The 24,683-nt window shown below is 43.8% G+C and overlaps 1 protein-coding gene across 4 annotated transcripts in view; it reads right to left on the minus strand.

Annotated features, from left to right (window-relative positions):
• Nucleotides 1–17,601, minus strand: part of LOC142742299 (gametocyte-specific factor 1-like) — a 49,349-nt gene extending 31,748 nt beyond the window's left edge. For 2 of the 4 annotated variants that reach the window (XM_075851888.1, XM_075851885.1), the window contains exon 1: nt 17,491–17,601. The gene's annotated coding sequence lies outside the window, so the exon portion shown is untranslated. Of the gene's footprint in view, nt 1–17,463 lie in introns of all 4 variants that reach the window. The other 2 variants (XM_075851886.1, XM_075851887.1) reach the window with 2 other exon arrangements.
• Nucleotides 17,602–24,683: the final 7,082 nt, after the last annotated feature.

The following is a 24,683-nucleotide window of genomic DNA, read 5'->3' on the forward strand; positions in this document are numbered from 1 at the left end:
GTAGCAGAAATTCCATTCATCTGAAACAAACTTGCTACAGAAACAACCCCATTCAGATGATTAGAATGGATTTTCAGTAACAGAGAATTTCTGCAACAAAATCTCCTGCGTGATTGCACCTTCAAAGGAGGAGCTCAAGACAATAGAATAAAAACGACAACATATAACATAACATATAATAAAAAACCTAAGATACAGTTTCATACTGCCTCAGAACATATAGGAAAGGAAATTTTTCAATAAATACGAACTTACGCACATCAAAATCAACATCGCACAAGGCTGGTGTCACTCAAGGTATAGCCAAAACTCTGTTCCTTAAGAGTGTTTCCTTGAGGCTATTCCTTTGGTGGTCCATGTGGCAGTCCAGAAGATCTCTGAACGACATTGCGTCTGCCACGGGCAGACGTAATCTTGGCCCGGCAGCAAACCAGAGGATCCACCGCCAGACTTATCCCACCATACAGAGTGAGTAAACTTCTTGTCTGGGTGTTTCCATTCCTTAGAAAACTATGCCTTCAAGTTCAGAATATGGCGGGAAAAAAAACAATTCTGGGACCGTTGAGGCTGAAGCAAGGAAACCGAATCAGGTGAAGGTACCGCATCATTGACCTGTAGAGTGAATACGAATTGGTCCTAGATAGGGAATGGGCTCAGTCCAATCCTCCTAATACCAGGTATGGGCGATACTGGGGTGGCAGGGGCAACAGAGGCTTGACCAGTAGGCTGGAATGTATCACATAGGGAAGTAGGTTGACCATAACGAAAATTTAGTGCTGCATTTAGGCAATATGGACTGAGATATTTGTCTGGCGAGAAGCCTCTCTCCTAGGGTCAGACACCGCACACTGAAAAGATGGTGGGTGAGATGGCCAGTGAGTCCAATTCGGTACTGCACAGCTGGGCGATTAGTTCTACTTAGGTAAGGGGGTAATGGCTGCCTGGTTACCTAAATCTGCTAGGTGAACTACTCCTACAGTTAACAAAAAAACGCTTGGGGACTGAAGGCTAGGGTATCTGTAGAGGAATAGAGACCTAGGACCGGTCCTACTAGGTTCCTGAATTGTATGTGCTATTATAAAGGCAAAGGCAGAAAGACTCAGTCAGGAGGTCCTGTGTCCCAAACCGCGTCTGTCTGACTAAACGAGAGAGCGGGGAAGATCGGATACGACCCGAAACGCCTAATTTGGTCGCCGGCGGTCATTTGTCTATGATCAAGAAATCCAGAGATTTCCCTGGAGGAGATAGAGAAACGCGCACTGGAGCACTCACACAGTGCCAGCAGGTTGCCTCTGCCGGCTACAGCCAGCAGAAAATAGGGCCAATAGTAAAAAATAAAAGAAATAAAAAAAAAAGGCACTGTTGGCTACAGTCCACTTAAAGATGGAGCACATTAAATACTAAGGGCCTGGGAGCCCAAAAAATGAGCGGGCAAGTGGGCGGAGTCAAGCAGAGCACCCCCTAAGTGAATCACCCTGACACTGGTGGGAGAGTATTAGGGGTGCACCTTGGGCTGGTGGGTGACAGAGATGAAGCTCTTGTCCCACTTGTATTTATAGGCAGGGGGACAACAGCACATTAAGAAATCACAACGTGCACCTGCCTTGAAGGGAGAAACAGGGAGACTATGTCAAGCATTTCCAAGCTAAAATGGAAAAAAAAAAAGAAACAAAAAATGGTAAAGAGCTTGCTGCAGTAGCAGGACTGTCTGCCTCTTAAAGGAATAGTGTCACCAATTTTTTTTTTTTCATGTCAGTTTTATGTTAGTGTTTTATTAAAAACGTTTTTATTTATTTGTGTGTTTGTGTGTTACTTTTTTCTATTTTTTCACTTTTTCTTCCCTATGGGGGCTGCCATTTTTTGTTCCATTTCTGTCTGTGTCGATTAACGACACATACAGACATGGAATACGGCAGCCACAGTCCCATAGGGACTGCGAACGGCTCCCGTCCCATTGACTTCCGTGTACGGCGTCTGTGTGGGAACTGCGCATGCGCCGCTCCCACACAGTCCAATTCGAAATTGGCGCCGTCCGGCGCCATTTTCCTGTGGACCGGAAGTCGCGGCCGGACAGTAATATTACTACTTCCGGTCGCGGCTTCCGGATTTGTGCACTTGGACCAGCGGCAGCAAACGGAGCGGACGGGCCGGAGGGAGCCGCGGCGGCAGGAGCAGGTAAGAGATTTCAATGTATGTTCGAGTTTGTGTGTGTTTACTACTGTATGTAAACCTACTACGCTGTGTGTTAGCTCAAAAAATGGCGACACACAGTGTAGGAGGTTACACCGTTCAAACCCCTCGTTTATCCCGGCACTAGCCAGGATAAAGGAGGGGGGGATGCTGAGAGCTCACTAGAGCGAGAGCTTTTAACCCAATGTTGCAATGCTGCAATTTTGGGAAATAGCTCCATCTAGTGACCAAAAATGGGTAGTATTATAAATTAGAAATAATTTATAATATTTCCTGACTCGTGAAAAAAATAAAAAAAATTTGAACAATGTTTAATCACCCACACACTAAATGTTTAATAAAAAAAAAACAAACATGTTTTTCGGGCAACACCATGCCTTTAAAGGCTATGTACACCTTTATAATAGTTTTTCTTTTATTTAACCCTTTCAAGACTGAGCTCATTTTGACCTTCATGACCAGCCCCATTTTCTCAAATCTGACATGTGTCAATTTATGTGTTAATAACTCTGGAATGCTTTTGCCTATCCAAGTGATTCTGAGATTGTTTTCTCGTGACATATTGTACTTTATGTTAGTGGAAAAATTTGGTCAATAAATTCATTGCTTATTTGTGAAAAATACCAAAATTTAGAGAAAATTTGCAAAAATTATGATTTTTCTCATTTTAAATGTATCTGCTTGTAAAACAAATAGTAATACCACACAAAATAGTTACTATTTTATATATTCCATATGTCTACTTTATATTTGCATAGTTTTTTGAACATTATTTTATTTTCTAGGACGTTACAACGTTTAGAACTTTAGCAGCAATTTCTCACATTTCCAAGAAAATTTCAAAAGGCTATTTTTACAGGGACCAGTTCAGTTCTGAAGTGGCTTTGAGGGCCTTATGTACTAGATAGACCCCATAAATCACCCCATATTAAAAACTGCACCCCTCAAAGTATTAAAAATAGAATTCAGAAAGTTTCTTAACCCATTAGTCGCTTCACAGGAATTAAAAGCAAAGTAGAGGTGAAATTTACAAATTTTATTATTTTTGCTGAAATTCATTTGTAATAAAAAAAAATCTGTAATACAGAAGGTTTTACCCGAGAAATGCAACTCAATATTTATTGCCCAGATTCTGCAGTTTTTAGAAATATCCCACACGTGGCTCTAGTGTGATAATCGACTGAAACACAGGCCTCAGAAGCAAAGGAGCACCTAGTGGATTTTGGGGCCTCCTTTTTTTAGAATATATTTTAGGCACCATGTCAGGTTTGAAGAGGTCTTGTGGTACCAAAACAGTGGAAATCCCCCAAAAGTGAGACGGTTTTGGAAACTGCACACCTCAAGGAATTTATCTAGGGGTACAGTTAGCATCTTGACCCCACAGGTCTTCTGCTATATTTATTGGAGTTTGTCTGTGAAAGTGAAAATCTACTTTTTTTCTGAAAAAATATTTAAAAAAAATAATATTTGCAAGGAATAAAGATTAAAAAGCACCCCAGAACTTGTAAAGCTACTTCTCCCGATTACGCCAATACCCCATATGTGGTACTAAACTGCTGTTTGGACCCACAGCAGAGCTCAGAAGGGAAGGAGCGCCATTTGGATTTTGAAGCGCCGATTTTGCTGGATTGGTTTTCAGTGCCATGTCGCATTTGCAACGCCCTGGAGTAAGCAAAACAGTGGAATCCCCCAAAACTGACCCCATTTTGAAGACTACACCCCTCAAGGAATTGTTCTAGGGGTATAGTTAGCATTTTGACCCCACAGTTTTTTTGCTGAATTTAGTGGAATTAGGCCGTGAAAATGAAAATCTACTTTTTTCTGAAAAAACATAGAAATGTTTAATTTTTACAATGAATAAAGGAGAAAAATTACCCCAAAATTTGTAAAGCAATTTGTCCTGATTACAGCAATACGCCATATGTGGTAATAAACTGCTGTTTGGACCCACGGCAGGACTCAGGAGGGAAGGAACAATATTTGGCTTTTGGAGCTCAAATTTAGCTGGACTGGTTTTCGGGTGTCATGTCGCATATGCAAAGCCCCTGAGGTACCAAAACAGTGGAAACCTCCCAAAAGTCCCTTTAGGGGACTGGAACGAGCGATCATTAGGTCGCTGGTACAATACACTGCAATACTAATGTATTGCAGTATAATGTCATTTTACAGGCTCCTGTAACAGCGCGATCGCTGTTCCTGTCCGTTAGTCCCGGGTGTCAGCTGTAATACACAGCGGACACCTGCAGAATATGGAGCGGGCGCAGCGCGTGAGCCCGCTCCATATATAACCCCTCGCACCACGACATTCTATTAAGTCGTGGTGCGCCAAAGCGTTAATGCGCAGCGGATGGTGCAAAGTGAAAATTTAAATTTTCCACTGATATGCCATTTTAATGCACAATATATTGTGCCCAGTTTGTGCCACTGAAGACAAATACCTCATACAATGTTGAGCGGGTTCTCCCGGATATAAAATGTCATATATGTGGACGTAAGCTGGTGTTTGGGCACGCTGTGGGGCTCAGAAGGGAGGGAACACCATTTGGCTTTTGGAGCGCAGATTTTGCTTGGTAACTGTTCTGTTTGGGGTTTTGCTCGTATTTCAGTTATGATGTGGGGGTATATGTAAGCTGTGCGGGGTACATCAGGGCATAATAAGAGGGTATAATAATGGGGTACATAAATAATAATTCATAGATATGTGGCCGGTGTCGCACTGATAAATGGCGCCTGATCCTATCCGCTTTTGGAACACTCTGCACATTTTGCATCGCCATATTCTGAGAGCCAGAACTTTTTTATTTTTTCTCCAACGGAGCCGTGCGAGGACTTATTTGTTGCGGGACAATCTGTACTTTTCATTAGTATCATTTTAGGGTACATGTGATTTTTTTTTATCACTTTTTATTAGATTTTTTTGGAAGCAAAGTGACAAAGAAACATAAATTCTGACAATGTTTTTTGTATTTTTTTTTTTTACAGTATTCACCGTGCGGTATAAATGACATTGTACTTTATTCTGCGGGTCGGTATGATTACGGCAATACCATATGTATATAGGTTTTTTATGTTTTGTGGCGATTGCGCAATAAAATCACTTTGATAAAATTATTTATTTTCTGTGTCACCGTATTCTGAGAGCCATAATTTTATATTTTTCCGTCAAAAAAGCGGTGTAAGGGCTTGTTTTTTGCGGGACGGGTTGTAGTTTTTATTGGTATTATTTTGGGGTACATGCGACTTTTTGATCACTTTTTATTCTATATTTTGGGAGGGTTGATGACCAAAAAAAAGTGATTCTGACATTGTTTTTTAATTATTTTTTTTGCGGTTTTCACCGTGCGGGAAAAATAATATTATAGTTTTATAGGTTGGGTCGTTACGAACGCGGTGATACCAAATATGTGTACTTTTTTTTAACATTTTCATTTTTTTCCTATAATAAAAGACTTATTATAGGAAAAAAAGCATTATTTCTTTTTGTAACTTTTATAACTTGTTTTTACACTTTTATAAAACTTTTTTATTACTTTATTTTTTACTTTTTACTTGTTTTACTTGAAGCTTGGCAGCACTCATCGCTGCTATAATACATTACACTACCTAGGTAGTGTAGCGTATTATAAACTGTCAGTGTGACGCTGAGAGTCACACTGACAGGAAGCTTATGAGAACCAGCATCCGGCTGGTTCTCATAGGCTGCTGTGCATGGCAGACCCGGGGGCCGTTATATGGCCCCCGGTTCTGCCTTTTAACCGACTGCAGCACCAGCAATCGGTCCCCGGGAAAGTTTGTTGTAGCAACAAACTTTCCAGTTTGTTATAGCAACAAACTTTCCAGTTCGTTGCTACAACACACTTGAACTAATCAGGTCCCGATCATATCTTCGGGAACAGAGGTAGGTGATAACAGCGCGATCCGGGTGTCAGCGCTACTCTGAGACACCCGGATCGTGCTTTTAACACCCACCGTGAATTCACGTCGGCACTGCACAGAGCCCAGCAAGTGCCGACGTGAATATACAGTGGGCGGTCGGGAAGCGGTTAACAAAAACGTCTGTCAGTTTGTTTGGTTCAACTTCCTAAATACTTTTTATTAAAAACTATTTTTACTTTTTGAGATACAGCTGGTTCGTATACTGTATACAGAGCAGCTGTATCTTGTACTGAGACCTGAATCCGTCAAGTTCTGTCACCAGATTATAAGTGCCCTATCTCCTACATAATATGATCGGCGCTGTAATGTAGATAACAGCAGTGGCTTTTATTTTGAAAAACGATCATTTTTGAGCAAGTTATGACCAATTTTAGATTTATGCTAATGACCTTCTCAATAGACAACTGGGCGTGTTTTTACTTTTGACCAACTGGGCGTTGTACAGAGGAGTGTATGACGCTGACCAATCAGCGTCATCATACACTTTACAACACCCACTTGGTCAAAAGTAAAAACACGCCCAGTTGGTCTTTAACCCCTTCCCTCTTTGGCCACTTTTGACCTTCCTGACCGAGCCTCATTTTTCAAATCTGACATGTTTCACTTTTTGTGGTAATAACTCCGGAATGCTTTCACCTATCCAAGCGATTCTGAGACTTTTTTCTCGTGACACATTGGACTTTAAGTTACTGGCAAAATTTGCTCGATATGTTCAGTATTTAATTGTGAAAAACAACAAAATTTAGAGAAAAATTGCAAAAATTAGCATTTTTCTCAATTTAAATGTATCTGCTTGTAAGACAGGCAGTTATACCACACAAAATTGTTGCTAATTAACATCACCCATATGTCTACTTTAGATTGGCATCGTTTTTTGAACATCCTTATATTTTTCTATGACGTTACAAGGCTTAGAACTTTAGCAGCAATTTCTCACATTTTCAAGAAAATTTCAAAAGGCCATTTTTACAGGGGCCAGTTCAGTTGTGAAGTGGCTTTGAGGGCCTTATATATTAGAAACCCCCAAAAAGTCACCCCATTTTAAAAACTTCACCCCTCAAAGTATTCAAAACAGCATTTAGAAAATGTCTTAACCCTTTACACATTTCACAGGAATTAAAGCAAAGTAGAGGTGAAATTTACAAATTTCATATTTTTTTGCAGAAATAAATTTTTAATACAATTTTTTTTATAACACAGAAGGTTTTACCAGAGAAATGCAACTCAATATTTGTTGCCCAGTTTCTGCAGTTTTAGGAAATATCCCACATGTGGCCGTAGCGTGCTACTGGACTGAAGCACCGGCCTCAGAAGCAAAGGAATACCTAGTGGATTTTGGGGCCTTATTTTTGTTAGAATTAATTTTAGGCACCATGTCAGGTTTGAAGGGCTCTTGCGGTGCCAAAACAGTCAAAATCCACCAAAAGTGACCCCATCTGGGAAACTACACTCCTCAAGGAAATTATCTAGGGGTACAGTGAGCATTTTGACCGCATAGGTTTTTTACAGAAATTATTGGAAGTAGACCATGAAAATTAAAATCAACATTTTTTCAAAGAAAATGTAGGTTTAGCGATTTTTTTTTCTCATTTCCACAAAGACTAAAGGAGAAAAAGCACCGTAAAATCTGTAAAGCAATTTCTCCCGAGTAAAACAATACCCCACATGTGGCAATAACCGGCTGTTTGAACACACGGCAGGGCTTAGAAGGGATGGAGTGCCATTTGGCTTTTGGAGATCACATTTAGCAGGAATGGTTTGCGGAGGCCATGTCACATTTACGAAGTCCCTGAGGAGACAAAACAGTGGAAACCCCCCACAAGAGACCCCATTTTGGAGACTACACCCATTGAGGAAATTATCTAGGGGTATAGTGAGCGATTTGACCCCACAGTTTTTTTGCAGAAATTATTGGAAGTAGGCCCTGAAAATAAAAATCAACATTTTTTCCAAGAAAATGTAGGTTTAGCTTATTTTTTCTCATTTCCACAAGGACTGAAGGAGAAAAAGCACCACAAAATTTGTAAAGCAATTTCTCCCGAGTAAAACAATGCCCCACATGTGGTAATAAACGGCTGTTTGAAGACACGGCGTGGCTTAGAAGGGAAAGAGCGCTATTTGGCTTTTGGAGATCACATTAAGCAGGAATGGTTTGCGGAGGCCAGGTCACATTTGCAAAGCCCCTGAGGGGAAAAAAACAATGAAAACGCCCAAAAAGTGACTCCATTTAGGAAACTACACCTCTTGAGGAATTCATCTAGGGGTGTAGTGAGCATTTTGACCCCACAGATGTTTCATAGAATTTATTAGAATTGGGCAGTGAAAATAAAAACAATCCTTTTTCTTCAATAAGACGTAGCTTTAGCTCAAATGTGGTCATAAACTGCTGTTTGGGCACACGGCAGGGCTCAGAAGGGAAGGACCGCAATTTGGAGTGCAGATGTGGCTGGATTGGTTTCTGGGCGCCTGTGGGCCCAAAACAGTGGAAACCCCCCAGAAGTGACCCCATTTTGGAAACTACACTCCTCAATGCATTTACCTAGGGGTGTAGTAAGCATTTTAACCCTGCAGGTGATTGGCAGAAATTGGTGTGCACTCGATGTTGCAGAGTGAAAATGGGATTTTTTTCCGTAGATATGCTAATATGTGGTGCCCAGCTTGTGCCACCATAACAAGACAGCTCTCTAATTATTATGCTGGGTTTCCTGGTTTTAGAAACACCCTACATGTGGCCCTAATCTCTTGCCTGGACAGTCGACCAGGCTCAGGAGTGAAAGCGTACCATGTCAAATTGAGGCCTAATTTGGCGATTTACAAAGTATTGGTTCACAACTGCAGAGGCTCTGATTTGAAATAATAAAAATAAACCCCTGAGAAGTGACCCCATTTGGAAACTGCACCCCTCAAGGCATTTATTAAGGGGTGTAGTGAGCATTTTCACCCCACAGGTCTTTTCCATTAATAAATGCGCTGTGGATGGTGCAAATTCAAAATTTATATTTTTCCCTAGATATGCCATTCAGTGGCAAATATGTCGTGCCCAGCTTATGCCACTGGAGACACACCCCAAAAATTGCTAAAAGGGTTCTCCCGGGTATGACGGTGCCATATATGTGGAAGGAAACTGCTGTTTGGGGACGCTATAGTGTTCAGATGGGAGGAAATGCCATTTGGCTTTTGGAGCGTGGATTTTGCTTGGTAGTAGTTTTGTTTGGAGTCTTACTGGTGTTTCCGTTTATAATGTAGGGCATATGTAAGCCGGGCGGAGTATATAAGGGGCATAGTCAGGTGGTATAATAATGGGGTAAAAAAAAACAATAAAATGATCCATAGATGCGTGTTACGCTGTGAAGCAATCCTTTCCGCTCAGGCCAGTGTCGCACTGATAAATAGCGTCCTTTCTTATCCCCCTTTTGGTGCACAATCCGCGCCTTTGCAGTTTGGGGAATTTTGCTGGGAAAGTGTTCCTGGTATAATACGGGCACCGTCGCTTCCAGCGGATATGTTTGGGCCCTCCCTTTCCTGGTTCCCTAATTTTAGGTCCTTGATAAATCGCCTCTTCAAACAGAAGAAATGTTCCCTTCGGGCACAACTGCATATTTTTTTATTTCCTGACTTATTGGAGCCATAACTAATTTTATTTTTCATAGACGTAGCGGTATGAGGGCTGGTTTGTTGCGGGACGAGCTGTAGTTATTATTGGTACGATTTTGGAGTACATGCAACTTTTTGATTACCTTTTATCCTATTTTTTGGGATGCCAGGTAAACAAAAAAACGAAATTCTGGCACAGCTTTTTTCGGTTTTTTTTTATAAGGCGTTCACCACGCATTATACATTACATGTTAACTTTATTCTGTGGGTCAGTACGATTCCGGCGATACCAAATTTATAGCACTTTTTTATGTTTTACAACTTTTTGCACAATAAAGTAACTTTTGTAAAAAGAATGTATTTTTTCTGTCGCCAAGTTGTGAGAGCCATAACTTTTTAATTTTTTTGTCGACGGAGGTGTATGAGGGCTTGTTTTTTGCGGGACGAGCTATAGTTTTTATAGGTATCATTTTTGGATACGTGCGACTTTTTGATCACTTTTTATTCTAACATTTGTAGGGCAAAGTGACCAAAAAACAGAAACTCTGGTAAACGTTTTTTACGGTTTTTTTTACGCTGTTCACCGCGTGCAATAAATACAATATTTTGATACCTCCGGTCGTTGCGATACCAAATACATATGGTTTATTATTATTTTTCAATAATAAAGGACTTGATAAGTGTAAAACGGGGATTGTGTTTTATTTCATTACTTGAAACTTTTATTGTTTTCAAACTTTTATTTTTTGCACTTTTTTATACTTTTTTTACACTTTTTCTCAAGTCCCACTAGGGGACTTGAAGGTCCAACGGTCAGATTTTTTTTTTCTAATACATTGCACTACCTATGTAGTGCAATGTATTAGATCTGTCAGTCATTCACTGACAGCAAGCCGATTAGGCTTCGCCTCCCGGCGGGGCCTAAATCGGCTTCCGTAATGGCAGAGCAGGAGACCATTGTGTCTCCTGTTGCCATAACAGCAGTCGCCAGTCCTGATTGCCTGTCAGGGCTGGCGATCTGCTAGTAACCGCTACGATGCAGCAATCGCTTTCGATTGCTGCATCGAAGGGGTAAATGGCAGGGATCGGAGCTAGCTCCGGTTCCTGCCGTTACAGGTGGATGTCAGCTGTACAGTACAGCTGACTTCCACCGCTGATGACGCCGGATCAGCTCCTGACCCGGCGCCATCTTGCCGGCAGCTACGGAAGCCGATCAGGCTCCGCCGCCGGGCGGATCTTGACCGGCTTCGGTGCTAGGCAGACCGGGAGGGCAGTATTAGGCCTCCGGTTGCCATTGCAGCCACCGGAACCCCGGCAATTTCATTACTGGGGTTCCGATGAGCTGCAAACACCTTAAGTGCAGCGATCGCGTTTGAGCGCTGCACTTAAGGGGTTAATGGCGGGGATCGAAGCTAATTTCGGTCCCCACCGTTACAGCCGGATGTCAGCTGTAAGATACAGCTGAGATCCGGTGATGATGGCATCGGCTCAGCTTCTGAGCCGGTCCCAAACATTCGGCGTACATGTACAGCAAGATGCGGGAAGTCAATGCTTTTCATGACGTACATGTACGGCATATGTCGGGAAGGGGTTAAGAAACTAAATCTAAAATTGCTCATAACTTGCTCAAAACTGATAGTTTTTCAAAATAAAAACCACTGCTGTTATCTACATTACAGCGCCTATCAGATTATGTAGGAGATAGAGCATTTATAATCTGGTGACAGAACCTCTTTAAGTGGTGCAGTTTCACAAATGGTGTCACTTTTGGGGGGTTTCCACTGTTTTGGCCTTTCAGGAGCTTTGCAAATGCGACATGGCACCCAAAAACCATTTCAGCTATATTTGAGCTCCAAAAGCCAAATAGCGTTCCTTCCCTTCTAAGCCCTGCCGTGGGTTCAAACAGCAGTTTATTACCACATATGGTGTATTTCCGTAATCGGGCGAAATTGTTTTACAAATGTTGGGGTGCTTTTTCTTCTTTATTCCTTGTAAAAATTAAAAATGGCTACCTTTTTTCAGAAAAAAAAGTAGATTTTTACTTTTTACCTTTACAGAATAATTCCAATGAATTCAGCAAAACAACTGTGGGGTCAAAATGCTAACTTTACCCCTAGAAAAATTTCTTGACGGGTGTAGTTTTGAAAATAGGGTCACTTTTGGGGGGTTTCCACTGTTTTGTTCCCTCCAGTGCATTGCAAACGCGACACAGAACTGAAAACTATTCCAGCAAAATCAGAAATCCAAAAGGTGCTCCTTCCCTTCGGAGCCCTGCTGTGGGTCCAAACAGCAGTTTATTACCACGTATGGGGTATTGCTATAATATGGAGAAATTGCTTTGCATATGTTGGGGTGCTTTTTCTCCTTTATTCCTTGTAAAAATTTCTACGTTTTTTCTGAAGAAAAAAAAAAAGTTATTTTCATCTTCACATACGAATTCAAATAAATTTTGCAAAAAACCTGTGGGTTCAAAATGCTAACTATACCCCTAGATAAATTCTTTGAGGGGTGTAGTTTCCAAAATTGGGTCACTTTTGGGGGGTCTTTACTGTTTTGGCCCAAAAAGACCTCTTCAAACCTGACATGGTGCCTAAAATATAAAATTCTAAAAAGAAAAAAAAAAAGGAGGCACCAAAATCCTCTAGGTGCTCCTTTGCTTCTGAGGACTGTGCTTCAGTTCAATAGCGCACTAGGGCCACATATGGGATATTTCTAAAAAATGCAGAATCTGGGCAATAAATATTGAGTTGCGTTTCTCAGGTAAAACTTTCTGTGGTATAGAAAAAAAATGTATTACAAATTAATTTTGGCAAACAAAAAATTACATTTGGAAATATCACCTCCACTTTGCTTTAATTCCTGTGAAACGCCTAAAGGGTTAAAACACTTTCTGAATGCGGTTTTGAATACTTTGAGGGGTGCAGTTTTTAAAATGGGGTGATTTATGGGGAATTTTTTATATATAAGGCCCTCAAAGCCACTTTAGAACTGAACTGGTCCCTGAAAAAATAGCCTTTTGAAATTTTCTTGAAAATGTGAGAAATTGCTGCTAAAGTTCTAAGCCTTTAACGTCCTAGAAAAATAAAAGGATGTTCAAAAAACGATGCAAATATAAAAGTACACATATGGAATATGTGAAATAGTAATACCACAAAAAATAGTTACTATCTGTTTTAGGCCTCATTTACACGAGCGTATTATACGCGCGTGCGACGCGCGTGCTTTTCACGCGTGTCGTACGCACCTATAATAGTCTATGGGGCTGTTTAGACGATGCGTGAATTTTGCGCTGCGTGAGTGCGTTGCGTAAAACTCACGACATGTTCTATATTCTTGCGTTTTTCACGCAACACGCACCCATTGACTTCAATGGGTGCGTGAAAACAACACATGCCACACTGACGGTCCTGCGTTGCATGCGCGAAAATCACGCAAGAGCTGTCAAAAGGATGAATGTAAACAGAAAAGCACCACGTGCTTTTCTGGTTACAAACATCCAAACGGAGTGTCAAATTAGAGATGAGCGCACCGAACTTCACCGGGTTCGGCCGAACTCGTTTTAACCGAACCCGGCAAAAAATGTTCGGGTACGCGACGTCAGGAGACAGTCACTGCCCACGGTGCTCAAAGACTTAAACTGTTTCAGCACCATGGACAGTGACTTTCGATCACAATATACATATACGTGTAAAAAAAAACAGAAGTTCTGACTTACCGATAAGTCCCGGCTCCTTCCTCCAGTCCGACCTCCCGGGATGACAATTCAGGCCAAGTGACAGCTGCAGCCAATCACAGGCCAAGCACAGGCTGCAGCCAATCACAGGCCAAGCACAGGCTGCAGCCAATCACAGGCTGCAGCGGTCTCATGGCCTGCCGCGTCATCCTGGGAGGTGGGGCCGGATGACAAGAGAGGGACGCGTCACCAAGGCAACGGCCGGGAGACCGGACTGGAGGAAGCAGGCAGTTCATGGTAAGTGTGAACGTCTTTTTTTATTCACAGGTTGGTGTATATTGTGATCGGCATTCACTGTCGAGGGTGCTGAAAGAGTTACTGCCGATCAGTTAGCTCTTTCAGCACCTTGGACAGTGACGGGCGTCGACTACCTCATCTCTATGATGGCGGCTGCGCGAAAATCACGCAGCCGCGCATCATACACGGATGACACACGGAGCTGTCAATTGCCTTTTGCGCACGCAAAACGCAGCGTTTTTTTGCGCGCGCAAAACGCACACGCTCGTGTAAATGAGGCCTTACAAGCAGATACATTGAAAATTTAGAAAAATACAAATTTTTGCAAATTTTCTCCAAATCCTGGTGTTTTTTTTTTTACAAATATTGAATTTATCGACCAAATTTTTTCACAAACAAAGTCCAATATGTCACGAGAAAATCTCAGAATCGCTTGGATAGGTAAAAGCATTCCCAAGTTATTACCACATAAAGTGACATCAGATTTTAAAAATCGTCTTCGTCCTGAAGGCCAAAACAGGCTCAGTCCTGAAGGGGTTAAAACCATCACAGGTCAAATTATGAACATTTTTGGGCTTCTTTTTTTCCCGCAGCACGTGGATGGGATTTGTTCAAATCTCATCCAATCTGCTGCTACTGTATTATGCTGCAGATTTTCCATAACGAAATCCGTTGCGGAAAATCCAGTTCACACTACATATGAAGCTACATACTCTAAGGCCGGATTTACGCAAGCAAGTTCGGTCGGTTATACACGGACCATATGTCGGCAGTATTTCACGGACTGAACACACTTCATGGAGCCGGGCTCCTAGTTTCATAGTTATCTATGACACCATGAGTCCCGGCCTCGCTGCGAAAAAACTGTCCCGTATGGTAACCATGTTTTCAGTATGGGACAGTTTTTCCGCAGCGAGGCCGGGACTCCTGCTATCATAATTAACTGACGCTAGGAGCCCGGCTCCCTGAAGTGTGTTCGGTTCGGGAAATACTGCCGACATACGGTCTGTGATACACGGACCGAACTTGCTTGCGTAAATCCGGCCTGAGGGTAAATCCAACCCAGGTACCGCAGAGAATGAAGGCTGAAAGTCCACACCAATCGGGATTGATTTCATACCTCTATTCCACCTGGTCTCCCATAGCGATGCTTCACTCCTCCCTGGGCTGGTGTCTGTGCTGCCAGTCTACTGGGATATGTTTTCACCCATGTGATCAGCACCAGTGGGCACAGACCGGACAGGGGAGGAGTGACGCATTGCTATGGGAATGACAGGAGGATGAGTGTATGGCTGGGTTCACACGACCTATTTTCAGGCGTAAACGAAGCGTATTATGCCTCGTTTTACGCCTGAAAATAGGGCTACAATACGTCGGCAAACATCTGCCCATTCATTTGAATGGGTTTACCGACGTATTGTGCAGACGACCTGTCATTTACGCGTCGTTGTTTGACAGCTGTCAAACGACGACGCGTAAATGGACTGCCTCGGCTGTTCTTCATTGAACACAATGAAGCACAGCTCAAGATTTACGAGCGTCACAGACGGCTCGTAAATTACGAGGAGCATTTACGTGTGAAACGAGGCAGCTGCAAACAGTCTGTTTTTTCACACGTAAATGCCTCTCAGCGTGTGAACATACCCTTTGTGCGTTTGTATTTTAAAGTCGAATTTTACACCTGCCATTTGTTATAGCATTTCATTTCCCAGTTGAACTGAATGGGGAAAGACTATGGCAAACATGCAACCGGTCCGCACCATATCGTAAAGGGACATGCTAGTTTCAAAGATCCACACCGCAGGTGAACTTCCACACGGAAATAATCTGCAGCATGTGGACGAGTCTTACCTTGCTGGAAAGGGTCCGGCATTGTAAGGCCCTGTTCACACTGAGTATTCTGCAGGCAGGACAATCTGCCTCAAAACTCCTTCAGGAATTGAGGCAGATTTTGGCCGGCCTGCACTTCCTCGCCGCAGCTTTCGCTGCCTTTTTCGGCCACGTGCAAACAATGCAGCGAAAACAGCTCTCTCTGCCTCCCATTTATTTCACTGGGTGGTCAGAGACAGAACCCGGCAAGAAAGAGCATGTCACTTGAAATCAATGGGAGTTGGTTTCAGGCATTTTTAGGCACCGATTCCGGCAGTCAAAAAACTCAGTGTGAACAAGGCCCAAGGGACATAGACGCATGCCGCAGAGGTGGGATCCACCACTATAAGACATTTATTGTACATAACCTCAGTGTCATGAGAAAACCCTTTAAAGAGGCTCTGTCACCAGATTTTGCAACCCCTATCTCCTATTGCAGCAGATCGGCGCTGCAATGTAGATAAGAGTAACGTGTTTTTTTTTAAAAAAACAAGCATTTTTGGCCAAGTTATCACCATTTTTATATTTATGCAAATGAGGCTTTCTAAAGTACAAGTGGGCGTGTTTAAAGTAAAAGTACAACTGGGCGTGTATTATGTGCGTACATCTGGGCGTTTTTACTTCTTTTACTAGCTGGGCGTTGTGACGAATCAGTATCATCCACTTCTCTTCACAACGCCCAGCTTCTGGCAGTGCAGACACAATGTGTTCTCGAGAGATCACGCTGTGACGTCACTCACTTCCTGGCCCAGGTCCTGCATCGTGTCGGACAAGCGAGGACACATCGGCACCAGAGGCTACAGTTGATTCTGCAGCAGCATCAGCGTTTGCAGGTAAGTAGCTACATCGACTTACCTGCAAACGCCGATGCTGCTGCAGAATCAACTGAAGCCTCTGGTGCCGATGTGTCCTCGCTCGTCCGACACGATGCAGGACCTGGGGCAGGAAGTGAGTGACGTCACAGCGTGATCTCTCGAGAACACATTGTGTCTGCACTGCCAGAAGCTGGGCGTTCTGAAGAGAAGTGGCTGATACTGATTCGTCACTCCCATTCACGCCCGATGTACGCACATAATACACGCCCAGTTGTACTTTTACTTTAAACACGCCCAGTTGTACTTTAGAAAGCCTCATTTGCATAAATATAAAAATGCTCATAACTTGGCCAAAAATGCTCGTTTTTAAAAATTAAAAAAAAACGTTACTGTGGGTAAAAATACAGATCTGCTGGGAATTTATGAGCTGCGATTACCGTACTTATGTTACGTGTTCATGTCGCTTCATAAAACAAGACTTTGTGGCCGCAAAAAAACAATATGACATTACTGGACACGTGCAATTTTCCGTGCCCCTGAAACCTACTGGTGGGTGGTGGTCACATAGCTCATTGATGCAGTGCCCCAGACATTTTACCCGCCTTTGATATGTAGCTGGAGGGGCTGCGCGTATATGGCAGGTCCCCCTGACCAGCTCACCCACCTACAGTGTGACAATATACACCTGCAGACACGACACCCACCCGGCAGCTTTTATCAGTGTAGCCTCCGGGCTCTTTTCTCCTATACACTGGATGGTACATAATGCAGCACAGCACATGCCCTCAGAATGGCGCACACCTCATGATCTAGGACATCAATATGATACAATTATAGCGCAGTGCTGTGTGTGGGGGACACCAGTGATGGCCCCCCCATTACATAAAAATAATGTAAAAAAAACAGCAGCTCTACCCGATCAGTGCGCTACAAGTCCCAGCACACAGGACGTGTATATACGTAGTACTACTCCCTCAGGTGCGGGCTATAGCTGGGACTTACTTTACTATCCCATTCCAACTAGCAGGCGCCCTAAAACGTATAAACACCCGGTTCCCTCGTACACAACATACAGCTGCTTCTAGTTACCCCCATCCTGTGCCACCATTACCACACCTGCCTATGACTGTGCCAGCACTCAACAGCGTTACCCGCGTCTTCTCCCTGCTGTACCGCGCCTCAGCTCCTCTGGTGCATGCCCCGCCCCCTCTCTACAAAAGGCGCCACTGGGAGGGGGAGGGGAGGCCGCGCCTAATGAGTCAGCGCAACCAGTGGGGGCAAAATAACAAATGCCATGTAATGGCGGCGGCGCCTCCTCACATACTGATTACTGCACCGTAGTGACCACCACTCACATGTGTAATGTCCACTCCTTGTCATCAATAGGATTGTGACTTTCCTTGTGTTTTTCAGATATGATTAAAAGTGTATTCCCAATTTAGACATTTATGGCATAGGATATGCCATAAATGTCTGACAGATGCCGGCCGCAGATAAGTTGAAAAGAGGGGCCACCCGAACCCCTGTTTCACCTGGTGCTGTGGTCCCAAGCTGCGGATTCTAGCCGGGACTATTGGAGAGGGGGCCCAGTGCATGTACATGGTTCTCCATTCTTATGTATGGGAGTTAGGGCGGATTCAGACGAACGTGTTTTGCGTCCGTGCCGGCCGCGTGGTTTTCACTCGGCTCGCGCGGACCTAGAGAAGTCTATGGGGCAGTGCAGACAATCCGTGAGTTTTGCGCAGCGTTAGTCCGCTGCGTAAAACTCGCGACATGTTCTATTTGTTGGCGTTTTTCGCGCATCACTCACCCATTGAAGTCAATGGGTGCGTGAAAATCACGCCTGTCACACGGAAGCACTTCCGTGGGACAAGCGTTATTCGCGCAATAACAGTAAAAGAATGAATGTAAACAGAAAAGCACCACGTGCTTTTCTGTTTACAAACATCCAAACGGAGTGTCATAAAGATGGCGGCTGCGCGAAAAGCACGCAGCCGCGCATCCATATGAACAGGGCACACGGAGCTGTCAAGTGCCTTTTGCGCACGCAAAACGTCTGAATCAGCCCTTACAGAAACAGCTGAACGTCGGTCGCTCGTCTATTTCCGTAACTGCCACTTAACAGAATGGAAAGAGCCGCGTACAAGTGTGGCATCCTCTCCAATAGTCCCGCCGAGAATCCACAGCTTGAGACCGACTAATTAGGCGAAACGGGTCTCACATCCTGTGGATGAGGTGGAGTTGGGAAAACCCCTGAGGGTATGTTCACACGGCCTATTTACGGACGTAATTCGGGCGGTTTTCCCCCGAATTACGTCCGAAAATAGCGCCTCAATAGCGCTGACAAACATCTGCCCATTGAAAGCAATGGGCAGACGTTAGTCTGTTCACACGAGGCGTAATTTACGCGCCGCTGTCAAATGCCGGCGCGTAAATAGACGCCCGCGTCAAAGAAGTGACCTGTCACTTCTTTGGCTATAATTGGAGCCGTTATTCATTGACTCCAATGAATAGCAGCGCCAATTACGCCCGTAATTGAGGCGGCGTTCAAGCGCCTGCACATGCCGTTACGGCTGAAATTACGGGGATGTTTTCAGGCTGAAACATCCCCGTAATTTCAGCCGTAACGGACGCCCTCGTGTGAACATACCCTTAGGCTGGGTTCACACGACCTATTTTCAGACGTAAACGAGGCGTATTATGCCTCGTTTTACGTCTGAAAATAGGGCTACAATACGTCGGCAAACATCTGCCCATTCATTTGAATGGGTTTGCCGACGTACTGTGCAGACGACCTGTTATTTACGCGTCGTCGTTTGACAGCTGTCAAACGACGACGCATAAAAATACAGCCTCGTCAAAAGAAGTGCAGGACACTTCTTTGGACGTTTTTGGAGCTGTTTTCTCATAGTCTCCAATGAAAACAGCTCCAAAAACGGACGTAAAAAACGCCGCGAAAACGGCGCGAAAAACGCAGCGAAAAATGCGAGTTGGTCAAAAAACTTCTGAAAAGCAGGGTCTGTTTTCCCTTGAAAACAGCTCTGGATTTTCAGACGTTTTTGGTCACTACGTGTGCACATACCCTAAGGCTCAGGTCACATGTCGCAGATTTTTATTGCTGATTTTACCCTTTTAAATGCAAAAGGGTGACATCTGCATCAAATCCGCAACCAAATCTGCGACAAATCCGCAAAGTGTCAACTCAGCCTTAGGGCTTATTCATACGAATGTGATATACGTCCATGCAACGCGCGTGATTTTCACGCGCCTCGCACGGACCTATGTTAGTCTATGGGGCCGTTCAGACAGTCAGTGATTTTTACACAGCGTGTCCACTGCGTAATACTCACGGCATGTCCTATATTTGTGCGATGTTCGCGCATCACGCACCCATTGAAGTCAATGGGTGCGTGAAAATCACGCAGCCACGTATCATACGCTGCTGACACACGGAGCTGTTATGTACATGTGCGCGCGCAAAACGCACACGCTCGTGTGAATCCGGCCTTAGGTTACCAGAACAAAAGGGGTGATTAAAAGGGCACACGGACGACCGCAATGGAAATGCGGACACAGTTTAAAAACTTATTTTAGTGTCTCTTTCTGCTATTAAAAAAGAAAGAAAAAAAATGGAAAAACAGACGCTTAGGCCAAACGCACAGGATGCGTATTACGTGCGGATTTGCCACGTGTATTAAAACAACGGCCGTCACACGGACGAGATATACGCTCGTGCGAATCTGGCCTAACACTGACAGGACCCAATATAAATGAATAGGACCCATTTTACAACGGATCCTCTACTGCATCATGGTTTCTGGTATGAATGCCGATATGAACAGAGCCCAAAATGGGATAGGTTGATTTATTGGAAAAAAAAACAAAAAACACATCTACATTGATGTCAGACATACAACATAATGCATGTGGAGGGTTTCAATGAGAAATTAACAACATTTTTGTACGCTCTTGCTTCATAGTCCAATTTATAGAAAATATATTAGTCGACTGCGCTATTGATTCCGCCAAAACAACGGAGATAAACGGAAACCATTGGCACCGGATCAGTCACCATTGAAATCAATGGTGATGGAAACGGGAGCCTATAGTTTCCGGTTGTGTGTCAGGTCTCCATTCCGACGGAAAGCTCAGACGGAACGTCAGGACGGAGCCCTAGGCCAGATATGAACGAAGCCTAATTTCTGCATTATTCCATTCACCAACAATTCTGATGAATGTTTTTGGATTGTATACTTTGGTCAAATATTTGTTTTATTTTTTTGCAGCACAGATGGAGCCATCACTAACCTTGTTTTTCATTTTTTCCTCCCCGCATAACTTTTCAAGGTTTGCGTCGGTTTAGCCATATGAGGGGTTGTTTTTTTTACAACATTTAGGGGGGATTCACACGAGCGTGATTTGGCAGCGTGTAGACCGCGTGGTTTTCGCGCGGCACGCAATGCCCTATAGAAGTCTATGGGGCAGTACACACAGTCCGTGTATTTTGCGCAGCGTTTGTTCGCTGCGCAAAATACGCGACAGGTTCAATAACTCTGCGTATTTCACGCATCACGCACCCATTGAAGTCAATGGGTGCGTGAAAACCAGGCAGGTCGCACGGAAGCTCTTCCGTGCGAACTGCGTGTTTGCGCAACAGCTGTCAAAAGGATGAATGGAAACAGAAAAGCACCACGTGCTTTTCTGTTTCCAAGCATCCAAACGGAGTGTCTTTGCGAGGAGCGAACCCCGACAATCGAGGCAAACTTCACCGGGTTCGGCCAAACTCGTTTTGGCCGAACCCGGCAAAAAAAATTCCGGTCCGCGACGTCGGGAGAGATTCACTGTGCATGGTGCTGAAAGAGTTAAACTGTTTCAGCACCATGGACAGTGACTTGCGATCCCAAAATACATGAACCTGTAAAAAAAAACGAAGTTCTAACTTACCGATTACTCCTGTCTCCTTCCTGCAGTCCGACCTCCCGGGATGACACTTCAGTTCAAGTGACAGCTCCAGCCAATCACAGGCCAAGCACAGGCTGCAGCCAATCACAGGCTGCAGCGGTCACTTGGACTGCCGCGTCATCCAGGGAGGTGGGGCCCGATGTCAAGAGAGGCGCGTCACCAAGGACGCGTCACCAAGGCAACGGCCGGGAAGTTCTCGGTAAGTAGGAACTTTATCTTTTTTTTTTACAGGATTTTCGCTGTTGTGTTCGGCATTCACTGTCGAGGGTGCTGAAAGAGTTAGCTCTTTCAGCACCTTGGACAGTGACGGGCGTCGACAAGCCTTATCTTTATGATGGCGGCTGCGCGAAAATCACGCAGCCGCGCATCAGACACGCATGACACACGCAGCTGTCAAATGGTTTTTGCGCGCGCAAAACGCCGCGTTGTTTGCGCGCGCAAAAACGCAACGCTCGTGTGAATCTGCCCTTAGGGTATGTGCACACGGCCTATTTTCAGACGTAATGGAGGCGTTTTACGCCTCGAATTATGTCAGAAAAGACGGCTCCAATACGTCTGCAAACATCTGCCCATTGCTTGCAATGGGTCTTACGATGTTCTGTGCAGACGAGGTGTCATTTTACGCGTCGCTGTCAAAAGACGGCGTGTAAAATTACGCCCGCGTCAAAGAAGTGCAGGACACTTCTTGGGACGTATTAGGTCCGTAAAAGACACCGCGAAAAACGTGAGTACATGCAAAAACTTCTGAAATTCAGGAGCTGTTTTCTCCTGAAAACAGCTCCGTAATTTCAGACGTATTTTGCGCTGTCGTGTGAACATACCCTTATTGTACCAAATAATATACTAGGAAGCTGAATTTTTTTTTAGGAGGTGAAACAGCAATTCCTCTATTTTTGGGGGTTTCGTTTTTATGGCATCATCACTACAAATTTATGTAGTTTCTTTTAGGTTTTACTTTAAGGGTATGTTCACACGGCCTATTTACGGACGTAATTCGGGCGTTTTTGCCCCGAATTACGTCCGAAAATAGCGCCTCAATAGCGCTGACAAACATCTGCCCATTGAAAGAAATGGGCAGACGTTTGTCTGTTCACACGAGGCGTAATTTACGCGCCGCTGTCAAATGACGGCGCGTAAATAGACGCCCGCGTCAAAGAAGTGACCTGTCACTTCTTTGGCCGTAATTGGAGCCGTTATTCATTGACTCCAATGAATAGCAGCGCCAATTACGTCCGTAATTGACGCGGCGTTCAAGCGCCTGCACATGCCGTTACGGCTGAAATTACGGGGATGTTTTCAGGCTGAAACATCCCTGTAATTTCAGCCGTTACGGACGCCCTCGTGTGTACATACCCTTACAAAGAAAAAACCATTTCCCCTCCAAAAAATGTAATTGTGATGCCATATTCTGAGAGCCATAACTTATAATTCCGTCAAGCCAGGGCTTGTTTTTTGCAGGGCAAGCTGTAATTTTTAGGGTATGTTCACACGCACTGTTTTCAGACGTAATTCGGATGTTTTACACCTCGAATTACGCCTGAAAAAAAGGCTCCATTACGCCTACAAACATCTGCCCATTGCTTTCAATGGGTTTTACGATTTTCTGTTCCCATGAGGTGGAATTTTACGCGTCGCTGTCAAAAGATGGCACGTAAAAAGACGCCGCGTAAAAAGACGCCCGCGTCAAAGAAGTGCATGTCACTTCTTGGGACGTTTTTCATTGACTCCATTGAAAAACAGCTCCGTAAAATATACCGCGAAAAACGCGAGTTGTTACAAAAACTTCTGAAAATCAGGCAAAATTTCAGACGTATTTTGCTACTGCGTCTGAACATACCCTAATTCGTACATACCACTTTTTGTTCTATTTTTTTGCAGCATTTAATGTGCGAAATGAATAACTAATCGTAAAAGTTCTAACGCTTCCAGACGCAGTGATACCAACGTTTATTTCTTTTTTACTTTACGTGAAAGGAAAAATGGGACAAGGTTTTTTTTTTTTTTTTTACTTTAAGGGCTTGTCCACACACACCGAAATTGCTGCAGAAAAATTGTGTGGCAAAAAAGCTGTGTCAAAATCGCACCATTTCCGCTTCTTTTTACGACAGAAAATGGTGCGTATTTTGCTGCGTTTTTTATAATGTTAGGAGATGGACATCTCTGAAAAACGCAGCGATTCTGCCCACTTTCAGCAGCAGGAATTTACATGCTGCAGTCCAAAAAAATATGCACCGCAAGTCAATTTCGGCTAAGAATTTTTACGCATGTGGATGAGATTTGTTAAATCTCATCCACTACGCTGCTACTGAATTCTACTGCATTTTTCCATCCGAAATCCCGTCTGGAAAAAATGCGGCAATTCCGCAGTGTGTGGACAAGCCCTTAGGGTATGTTCACACACAAACTCAAAAACATCTGAAAATACGGAGCTGTTTAAGGGTAAACCACTCCTGATTGTCAGACGTTTTTTAAGCCACTCGCGATTTTCCCTGCGTTTTTTACGGCTGTTTTTTGGAGTCAATGAAAAACTGCTCCAAAAACGTCCCAAGAAGTGACCTTTTTCAAAACGGCCTAGTAAAAAAACGGCCCATCGGAACAGAACGCTGTTTTTCCCATTGAAATCAATAGGCAGATGTTTGGAGGGGTTCTGCTTCCAACTTTTCGGCCGTTTTTCGGGCGTTTACGGCCCGAAAAACGTCCGAAAATAGGCAGTGTGAACATATACTTAATCTATTTATTTATTTTTGCACATTACTAAAAGCTTGTACCAATAAAAATTTAATCTCACTATGCGTAAAAATAGCCCTCAGGCCACCGAATTTTAGGGGTCTGAATTTATTTTTGTTGCTATAGATCCTGGGGATAGCTGCAGAAGCGAGAGGACAAAGATGTCTGGAAAGCGAACGCTGCATTTGTGAAGTTGCCATTGTGGGCCAGATGGAGAAAAGATGGAAATAGAACGTCTACAATTAGAGAAGACGTTTCCTGTAAGTCAATGGGTTTAAAGAGGATTTGCCACCTCTCCTGCTATGTCTGTTTTAGGAAAAAGTCTCCATGTTGCTTAGGACTAAAACAACTGGGTGTTAGGGTATGTTCACACGGCATGTTTTCGGCTGAAAAATCGCAAGCAGAACGCCCCCAAACATCTGCCCATTGATTTCAATGGGAAAAACTGCGTCCTGTTCCGGCGGGGCATTTTTTTTACGCGACCGTTTTTAGAAACGGCCGCGTAAAAAGAAGTGCGTGTCACTTCAGCCGTTTTTGGAGCCGTTTTTCATACTTATAGAAAAACCGCTCCAAAAACGGTCGTTAAAAACGTAGTGAAAAACGTGCCTGAAAAAAAACCG

This window comes from Rhinoderma darwinii, chromosome 2 (assembly GCF_050947455.1).
Source record: "Rhinoderma darwinii isolate aRhiDar2 chromosome 2, aRhiDar2.hap1, whole genome shotgun sequence".
Classification (NCBI taxonomy): domain Eukaryota; kingdom Metazoa; phylum Chordata; class Amphibia; order Anura; family Rhinodermatidae; genus Rhinoderma; species Rhinoderma darwinii.